The 10,311-nt window shown below is 40.9% G+C and overlaps 1 pseudogene; it reads right to left on the bottom strand.

Moving 5' to 3' along the window:
• Positions 1 to 1,403: 1,403 nt before the first annotated feature.
• The window catches only part of LOC109953492 (extracellular calcium-sensing receptor-like), a 19,557-nt pseudogene continuing 10,649 nt past the window's right edge, over positions 1,404 to 10,311 (bottom strand).

A 10,311-nucleotide genomic window follows, 5' to 3' on the forward strand; every position in this document is an offset into this window, starting at 1 on the left:
GGAGTGACAGGGATAGGGTGGCTGTTGCCTCACCTGATCCTAATTCACTAATCAGCTACATCCTACTTAAACAGTGTGCAAGTCTCAGCCCATTGCCAGTTCGTTATGCTCACCTGTAGAGCCTTCATTGGCCCTTCTTGTCTCGTAGTCTTTTGACATCTACTAGCCATTCCTCACTTAGTGTTCCTTTCACTGTGGTGGTGTGTTTATGTAACCTCCACCTAAATCCTGGTTGGATAGGTACAGTTAGATATTCTAAGGAGTGTCAAATTTGGACCAGTACCAGAAGAGACCAGATTTCGCAAGGAGCCAGGGAGGAATGTCAATAAAGAGCAACACAATAGTTAGATTTGTAAAACTAAAAATGTATTAACAGAATTTTACTAATGTACAATAATACAACACTTAGAACAAATGCAATAAAGTGCGCACTAAATCATTGAACAGAATAAACAACAAAAGGAAAAAAAACAAAACCCCACCCTCCAAATGAATGTCAGATCGTTGGGGCCCTTTAAACTGGAGTTAGGGATCCTACCAGCTCCGCAGTGAACCGGATCACAAAACTTTATTAAGGTCAGAGGATGATCACTGATATGGTTACAATAATGAACATATAGTTGAGATTACAAAATGATCATGGTCGTCATTGAAAAATACAATGTAGACTTTCAGTATGAAACATAAAATAAAAACAGTCTCCTGTGTTCAAAGATAGTGTTTTGTCAAACCATCCATCCACCCCATCCTGCTTGTGGGCTATGGGGTTCAATAACAGCATCACTTGACTTTTTCCTTTGCTTCCATCAAAATTACTACAACCACTAGAAAGCTTTGGCATGTGAACCTAACTATGGTTTGTAATAAGTCATTTTTCTGAGTAGTCTCACTGTCTCAGTTTGGGAAGGCACACCAAACCAATGTGAAAGAACTAGCAGCACCAAAGACTGACCTTTGCATCACCTCACATCGACTTTGTCTGGGCCAGACAGGTTGAAAAACACACTGCACATACTACAACCAATAGCCGATTAGGACATACATTCTGCACCTGCGCAACAGAAATACCTCCTCGTACCAGAGTTGGCAGTATCTGTGTTCACCAATCAGTAAGGGAAATGTAAACAGGTTTAATGCTGTATTTTAAGTTTTTTTTTTCTCATTTAATTCTTCAGCAAATTTGAGTTCTCTAAAATAGAAAGTGTTAGTAAATGATGGATTCAAATCTATTCTTATCTGTTAATGTCTTAAATACACCAATATATACTAGGAACAATAAACATTTATTGAATTTTTACACTTTTAAAATGATCAGATCGACTTATTATTTACTATATAAAATATATCAGATTTTGTGAATTCGGTATGGTATTATATTTGTGCATTTATTTGTCCTTAGTTACCTAAGTGATCCAGACTGCACAGAATATCAGCATGCTGAAGGTGATCAGTTTGGCCTCATTGAAGTTATCAGGCAGTTTCCGAGCCAGAAAAGCCAGAATAAAACATAAGATGGCCAGAAGGCCTATGTACCCAAGTACCATCCAAAAGCCTACAGCTGATCCCAGAGCACACTCTAAGATGATTTTGTCCTTGAACTGGGTAAAATTCTTAAATGGAAAAGGAGGAGAAATAGTTAACCAGAGGATACATATAACAACCTGGATGAGAGTGAAAGCCACAACACTGAGTCTCTGCTGTGCAGGCCCAAACCATTTCATCACATTACTGCCTGGAAGTGTAGCCCTGAAGGCCATTAACACCACTATAGTTTTCCCCAGAACACAAGAGATACAGAGGACAAAGGTGATGCCGAATGCTGTGTGTCGCAGCATGCAGGACCACTCAGAGGGCCGGCCGATGAAGGTCAGAGAACACAGGAAACACAGAGTCAAGGAGAAGAGCAGCAGGAAGCTCAGCTCAGAGTTGTTGGCCCTGACAATAGGAGTTGTCCTGTATCTGAAGAAAATGGCTGCCACAACAGCAGTCATGCATGTTCCAAATAAGGCCGCTGCAGTGAGCAGTACTCCCATAATTTCTTCATATGATAGAAACTCTGCCTCCTTGTTTACACAGGCATCTCTTCTCTCATTGGACCAGGACTCAGGGTGGCATTGCTCACAGGTGATAGAACCTGAAAAATTATATTAAAGCAGATGTTGGATTTGCACAATAGACTTATTTTTGTTGTCTATTTTTCAGCTTTTCTACACAAACAAATCAAACACTACATACCATTTAATGAATGTATAATATTGCAATAGCTGCATGGCACAATTGTTGGGGGAGCAAAGAGACATGGGTAATGTCCTCTCGACATGCCTGAGGGAGAGCGCTTAGTGGGATGCCCCAGAATTCACTATGGGGTGCTAACTCTTATTCAGGGGGTGTTAGTGTTCTGTTGCTGTTATTATTGCATTGCTACACAGTTAATAAAAAGGGGGCTCTTGAAGCAGAAAAAAAGGAGATTCCCATCTCCTGACTCTTCTTCAACCTAGCCATCATTACATTGATACCAGAAGTGGGATCTCCAGGAAACACGAGGTCCCTTCAGCAGATTCACAAGCTGCAGACAGGCTGGAGGGACCATGCTAGGACATCTCCACCACAGCTTCACACATACCCAGGGCCAGTGCCAGAGCAGCTCCCAAACCAATGGCGATCCACCCGAGTGACCACATCACGGAACCAGGGGCCAACCAGCAAGGGGCAATGAAGCTACCGTGCTACAATGGGGAAAAGCCACCCAGAGACATATCTCAACCAAGTGCTGCTATCACTGGCTGGGCCAAAAACATGGACTGTACCTGGACTGTGAACTCGAGGACATCTGGTGACATGCTCTGATGGACAGTCATCTCAGTGGTGCAGCCAGAGACATTGCTGGGGATGGAAGAATAAATGCTACAGGGATGGAGTCTTACCAAGATCTGCATCGACATAGCCATGGGTGAGCATGCCAAAATGCAAGTTGAGAGGACCCTCAGAGTGACTGTTGCTAGCTGCACTGCTGAGCACCAGCTCTGGCTAGCTGGCACCCAAGACTTCTGCATTATTAGCCTTGACCTGCTGGAGTGGGGTGCCACAGTGGATGTGCCCGAGGCTATGCTCTACCTAGGTGTGGATACCATGGCTCTCCATAATGCCCATGGGGATGGGACATGGAGCTTAACGTCCATAAGTGTGACTCTTGCATGGCCCAGAAGGAGATAACCTGACACTCACATGTTCCTCTGCAGCAATCCCAGGTGGGGACCCCAATGGAGTGTGTGGGTGTGGACATCCTAAGCCCTTTTCCAACAACAGACCACGGAACCACTACATCCTTGTGGCAATGGTTTATTTCACCAAGTGGCAAGAGGTGCACATGGTCCCCGACCAGAGAGCCACAACCACAGCAGAGCACCTGATCAATTAAATGTTCAGCCATTTATGTGCACCTGAGGAGCTCCACAGTGATCAGGGGTGGAACTTCAGGGCTGAGGTGGTTGGTGAGCGGCTGGACATCAGAAAGACTCAGACTACACCAATGCATCCCCAGAGCAATGGACTGGTGGAGCAGTTCAACTGCACCCTGGCCACACAGCTCGCTATCTTGACCAGCTGCCGGCAGCAGGACAGGGACTTGCACCTGCCTGTGGTCCTGTGGGCATAGAGGATGGCTGTCCAGAAATCCACACAGTGCAACCCTGCAGCTCTCATGTTTGGGCACAAATTCCAGACACCAGTTCAGCTGGAGATGAGAGGCAAGCCAGGCTTGGATTGTTACTATCACCTCAGGAAACTGCTCCAGGAGATGCATGAAGTGACTAGGCAGGCCTTGAATGCAAGGTATCAGGAAAACCACAGCACCACTGCAGACTTCCTCAACATTTAGGGGACTTTGTTATGACTTTGTTCTAAATTAGAGTTTACTGGAGAAGGGTAACCAGCTAGCTGGGGGCTGTGTGTCGAAGCAGATAGGTTTTTGGGCAGGGTCCCCCTGAAAGCCAGAGGGAGAGAGCCTGAGAGGAGCCCCCACATTGCTCCACTGGGCAGGAACTGTGTTAGTCAGGGCTTGTTCAGTGCTCTGTTGCTGTTGTTGTTGCCATCGCCCCCAGCACAGCTAATAAAAAAGCAGCTCTTGGAGTGCACAAAAAGGAGATTCCTGTGGCCATGATTACAATACAGTAATTCATTGTAACACAATTTTAACAAGGTACTTTCAGTAACTTCTGACACTGTGAGTCATACAAGTTTAAAAAAATAACACTGAAGATGAAAAATCATTCCACAGTATTTTGCTTCCCTTCCCACGTATGTGACCCAGAATGGTCTGAAAATGAAATTACTGAGCACAAGGCAGATTGTCCCAAAATCCCCCAAAACATCCCATGAATTTTGTTTTGTGGCACATTCAGAGCAAAGCCTTGTATTTCACTAGACCTGTCATGTTGCTTATTTCTCCCTCTGCATATCTGATACAGTCATAGCAGCAGACAGGTTTTCCTTTCTGGAGAACCTTGCGAGTTCCTGGGAGACATTTCTCACTGCAAACTGATACAGGTACTTGTATGGACAAAGCAACCATAAAAAAAGTATATGGGCACTCACTTAGGACAGGTTTTATCCTTGCCAACTTTTTTTTGTTAATTTTGTTGTACTGAAATGAAACATTATTTAACAATAAAACATTCAGATTTATAATGAAGTACAGAGATATCATGGTAGTTTACCTGTTTTGAGTTCTGTGCCCAAATAAAAGACCCAATTTGCAGACTCAGCTGTTTGTCTGCAGGTAAAGATGCATCATAAAGACCAACTGTGACAAAGTCCACAATGCCATTTTCTGATGGCTGCCAGTTTATAATTCTGTACTTTGCTGCTGGGTCTCCATTCTCATTAAAGTAAACCTCATCTCCTTCCTTAGTTTTGAAATGAATCCTTCTTATGTGCCATAAAATCTAACAACATAGGTATTCATTTAGCTAACAATACCTAAATTATATTATAACTAATATTTTAGTTATGATATTTTACAGTCTTATGCAAAAGTTTAGGCACCCCTTGATAAATAACAGATTTTGGTGATTTTTTATTTGAACAGATGTTAACACAGTTTCTCTTGGAAATGGAAAAAATGCACAATATTTTCAGCAAACAGTGATGCTGTGGTAGTGGAAACGGACAGGACCCAATAAAGATGCCTGGAGACCCGGAGTAGCTTCGAAGACGTCTTTTATTTCATGCAGCATGGAGGGAAGTCGTACACAACTTAGCAGTCGCGCAGAGTTCTCTATCTGACTGGTAAAGGGCAGTCCCTTTTATACCAAAAGTGATACAATTACACATCTATAAAACTCATACCATTGTCTCATATCTAACAACCCACATATCGTCCCCAGCTGTCTTTGGTGCCTACACCTCTCCGCGACCAGACAGCCCATTCACATTTAAACAAAGACAAGTCGGCTTGTTTTGCATTCACACACAGACCCACTTAACATATTGCAAGTTCTGCTTTGTCTTGGGATGTCCTGCAGAGACCGAGGGCTCGTCATCCTGAGATGACCACTTGGCCAGTTTAACATACAAATTAACATCACACATACACACAGACACCTGGTGTAGATCACATTCCAGCAGGGAGGTGTGATCAGACATCCACATAGGGCTTCAGAGAAATGGAACCCAGAGCTCTGTAAATTGCTCTATTCAATGGTCCATTCAGTTATGATAATAAATGTTTGAAAGGTGCTATTTGAGTCCGATTAGTCTTCATAAAAGAACGCGCAGGACAGTTAAAGTCTGACATTACACAATGCATAAATAAACTATACATTTAAACTTTAAAATTGTTGATTTTGTACTTTGAACTCGCTTGTTGAATAATGTGATTAAAGACACAAACATGTTCCATGCTAGCACTTTCTCCAAGTGACACAACATTGATTTACTTTGTTTTTGTGTTCTGGAGTGTGTAGCATGAAAATGCAAATGTGAGCTGCAGTTTTGAGAGTTGCAGCCATTGGTCTTTTTAACTCCAACAAAACTGAAGCACAGAGCTATTCATTGCTCCATTTCACTACCTTAAGGAAAGTAAACAAAATGGAGGAAAAAATGATTGTGTGGTGGACAATGGATGTTGGATATAATTCACACACACTGGTATTTCTGCTCTGTTACAGATTCATAGGGTAACATGTACAGGACTGTAGTTCATGTTATGACCACTTACACACCTCCTCTGCCAGAGGAGGTGTTACTAAGTACTGATTGTGTAGGGTGCCCAAACTTTTGCACCATGCCATAATAATGTTTTTATTTTTTATTTTTGTTCAATTTATGGCATAAGAAGTAACTATGCATCACTGTTTGCTGAAAATATTGTGCATTTTTTCCATTTCCAAGAGAAACTGTGTTAACATCTGTTCAAATAAAAAAATCACCAAAATCTGTTATTTATCAAGGGGTGCCTAAACTTTTGCATAAGACTGTAGTATATTTTAGGCCTGTTGGTTCAACAACATGGCACACAGACTGCACCAATATATTATCCAAAATGTAGTTGTTTTTTTTTACATAATATAAAAAGTACATTTTGAATTATATAACACTGAACTCACCTATACCTAGTACATGCTTGAACGGAGTAGGAAGAAGTTAGACTTATCTAGTCCTACCCCATAACATCATCTTACCATCATTGATTTGCAAGCAGTATCTCTACATAAATAATTCTCTTCTACACCACACAAGAAATATATTTAAAAAAATTATAACAGAGTGTTAACATTCTTACATAATTACATTCTTAAATAATTATCTTCTACACCACACAAGTAATATACTAAAGAATTATTACAAAGTGTTAACATTCATACACCACACCCACAATGTTCCATCTAATTAATCATTGAGCCTGTTCTTGCATATATCTTGATTGACACATACCTTTATATTTATGTTTAAACTCATCAATTCTATTACTATTTTTTATGTCTACACTTAAATTATTCCATAGTTTTACCCCACTTATGGAAATACAAAATCTTTTTTTGGTTGTACGTATAGCATGAATTTTTAAATTTAACTGACCCCTTAAATTGTATCCCCCTTCCCTTTCATTAAATAGTTTTTGAATTCCACCAGGTAATAAATTGTTCCTGGCTTTATACATAAACACAGCAGTCTTATATCCCACTAAATCAAAAAACTTTAACAATTTAGACTGTATGAAAGCTACATTGGTGTGATCCCTATACCCCATCTTATGCACAATTCTTATCGCTCTTTTTTGTAATATATACAATGGTTGAAGTGAGCTTTTATATGTATTTCCCCAGTTTTCAACGCCATACTCTAAGTATGGTAAAATCAATGAAGAATACAAAATACGTAGTGCTTTCCCGTCCAAAATATATCTAACCCTTGCCAATATCGATATATTTTTAGCTATTTTATGCTGAACATATCTGATATGAGATTTCCAGGAGAATATGACACCTAGAAATTTAATTTCATATACTCGTTCTATATTAGCTCCCCCAATTTTCAATTGAAGTTCATTATCTAGTCTACGATTCCCAAATACCATAAATTTAGTTTTATCCAAATTCAGAGATACTATATTACTGTCACACCATTTCTTTATCTTCTCAAGTTCCTGTGAAACCCGTCCAGAGAGTTGCTGTAGGTTTTCACCCGATGCCCATATGGTAGTGTCATCAGCAAACAAAACCACTTTCACTAAATCAGAAACCTTGCATATATCATTAATGTATAATATAAATAATTTAGGTCCCAAAACAGAACCCTGAGGCACTCCACATACAATATCCAGCTCACTCGATTGGTATTCACCCAACCTCACAAATTGACGATGTCCTGCCAGTGCATCTCTTCAGTAAAAATCACAACAGCTGACAACTTCATCTCTGACCATTTAATCTACTGCACATTTATTATATACATCTGTACTTGTTTTAATTGAAAACAGGCTTTTGTTTTTGTAGACAGGATTTTCTACGGCGTTTTTCTAGTAAAATACAGCCGTGGTGGGCGGTATTGACTAACGGAGATCTACGGTTAAAGTCGTGATTTTATTGAATTCTAGTATTTTTTGGGTGGGCGCTGTCAATGTCGAGTTTAACAGAAGACTTGTATGACGTACAAATAGTTATAGTTTTGTTATATCCTGTTGTCTACACAAGGTGGGATTAAAATTTAAATATTTTCAAATGGAGTTTGGTGCCACTACGCTTATTGCCTGCTACTAATGCGGGCTAATTTCGGCTGTGTAGGTACCACAGGCTCGTGCTTTTTAGCTCTAAATGTATTTTGAGTTTGAAGGGTTCTCTGAAATGTACCTCATGTGATTGAACCAGGTTTTTTAGAGGCAGTTTGATCCACAAAGAGAGCAGGTAAACAGTGAAAACGTTGCTGGCTCTGTTTGTTTTCCGCCAATGAAGCTGCAGCGCTGACACCCTGAATGTATTAGCTCGATAAACAGTTTTTCGGGTTTCTTTAAGCGCCAGGGTGCCACTCTGTGCTTTCACACTCCTTTTACTTGGGTAAGCACTGCTGTCTGTATGCTTACCTTTTGTGTTTTTCTTTCTAAAACTAACAAATAAAGTAAATGTCAGATGCTTCCTCACTATTTTTGACGTGTTACAATAATCTGTCGATTAATCAATAATAAAAGTAAGTGTTAGTTGCAGCCTTAGTTTGTTCACCTGTAGATTTAATGATACAGTACAGATTTGTTTCTGTGCTGCACTCCTGAAAATTGTTTTTAAAGTAAGATTGTGTTGGGTTAAAGTGCCGACTCTCGGCTTCAGTCTGAAGCTTGTGCACATGTTGCTGATTGGTTCATAAAAAAAAACAATACTTTCCCTTCTGTTCATTCTTTTTTAATCAGTTGTTGGACTAAAATTTTAGGATTTGCTGTGTCCACTTCAGTCTTAAATTCCTATCTCTCCCTCCATATTTAACTGAAGTTACTTCCTGTTAGGAAACAGGTGGGAAACAGGGAGGAGAGGAAATGATCCAGCAGTAGAGAAAGGGATGAGAAGTCCCCATTGGCCCAGGCGAACCTTCCTGGAATATTTAGACTTTATCTCACAGGGACCAGCTGTGGATAACAGATTGCACACTATCAGCATATTGACCTGTGTGGTGATAATCGGCTGCACCAACAGAACTGACTCATGATGCACCACGTGCCAGATGCATGAAACCTTGTATAGATTCACAACCGAGGCTGTGTTCATGCTACAGGCCTTAACACTCAGCTCTGGTCTTGTTGTGTTGCTGCTTCCCGTCCATGTGTGTCAGCGCCATGTACCCAGCTCCGATGTAAACACCGCTGAGCTCCTAAACTGTCACAGATGTAATTGAGCCACTTGTGCACAAGAATAACAACCAGGTTGTGTGTGCGATGGTCAAATGGCCGAGTTTCCTCCCAAACTGCTGGGTTACAATATGTTCCTCCCAGTTTGACCTTATTAGAAGCTTCTCTATAAACGTCCACCACATGTGAAACATCCTGGTCTCTCCACTGACCCCATTGCTGTCATCACTCTACTCCATGTTTATTGTTATCGGTCTGTGAGGGACAGACACCAAATGATGACGACAGGCCGTATGTGCAGAGGAGGAGACGTTAAAACGACCACATGGATTCTGATCTGACCACTCTGATGGCGGATGCAAAGTCAGAGGTCTGAGAGGAATCGGGTCTAGGAGCACATACGCTGGTGGCCTAGATCTGGTCTGAGGACATCTGGTCTGTTCTGTTCACACTGCTGTGGACTCATCAGGTCTGAGTCACTGCAGCTGTGAACACAACTTTATACTACATCAACATCTAACAAGTGTTTTCATGTGGTGTTAGTAGCGCGCTCTGTCCACAGTGAATCACCTTAACATAAACACAGTTAAATCTCTTCCTCTGCTGCTGCTTCTCCTTGGTCCTCTTTTCACTTGGCAAACAAAACATCCAGCATCTGCTGAGGAGTGTGACAGTCACCTGATAAAATTCTATTTTATGACAAAATGAACAAGAATACAGGTTCATGAGAATGAGCTGCTGTGTGATTGTGTATTTGGATGTTTAACAAGTTAGGGGAAAAAACTTTGTGCCTGTGTTCAGTCTCCTCCTGCTCACTGTGATTTAAAGCAGCTGAAGCCCCCTGACAGTTTCTCTTATTTACATCATTTCTGTTTTCATGTAAAAAGTCAAAAATACTCAGTTTATTATCATGTCTGAGGAAGGAACATGTCATACTTGCAGGCCTAGAATTCATTCAATATTTCTACTTAAAAAAAAAA

The sequence above is a fragment of the Monopterus albus genome, unplaced genomic scaffold (genome assembly GCF_001952655.1).
Source record: "Monopterus albus unplaced genomic scaffold, M_albus_1.0 scaffold703.1, whole genome shotgun sequence".
Classification (NCBI taxonomy): Eukaryota; Metazoa; Chordata; class Actinopteri; order Synbranchiformes; family Synbranchidae; genus Monopterus; species Monopterus albus.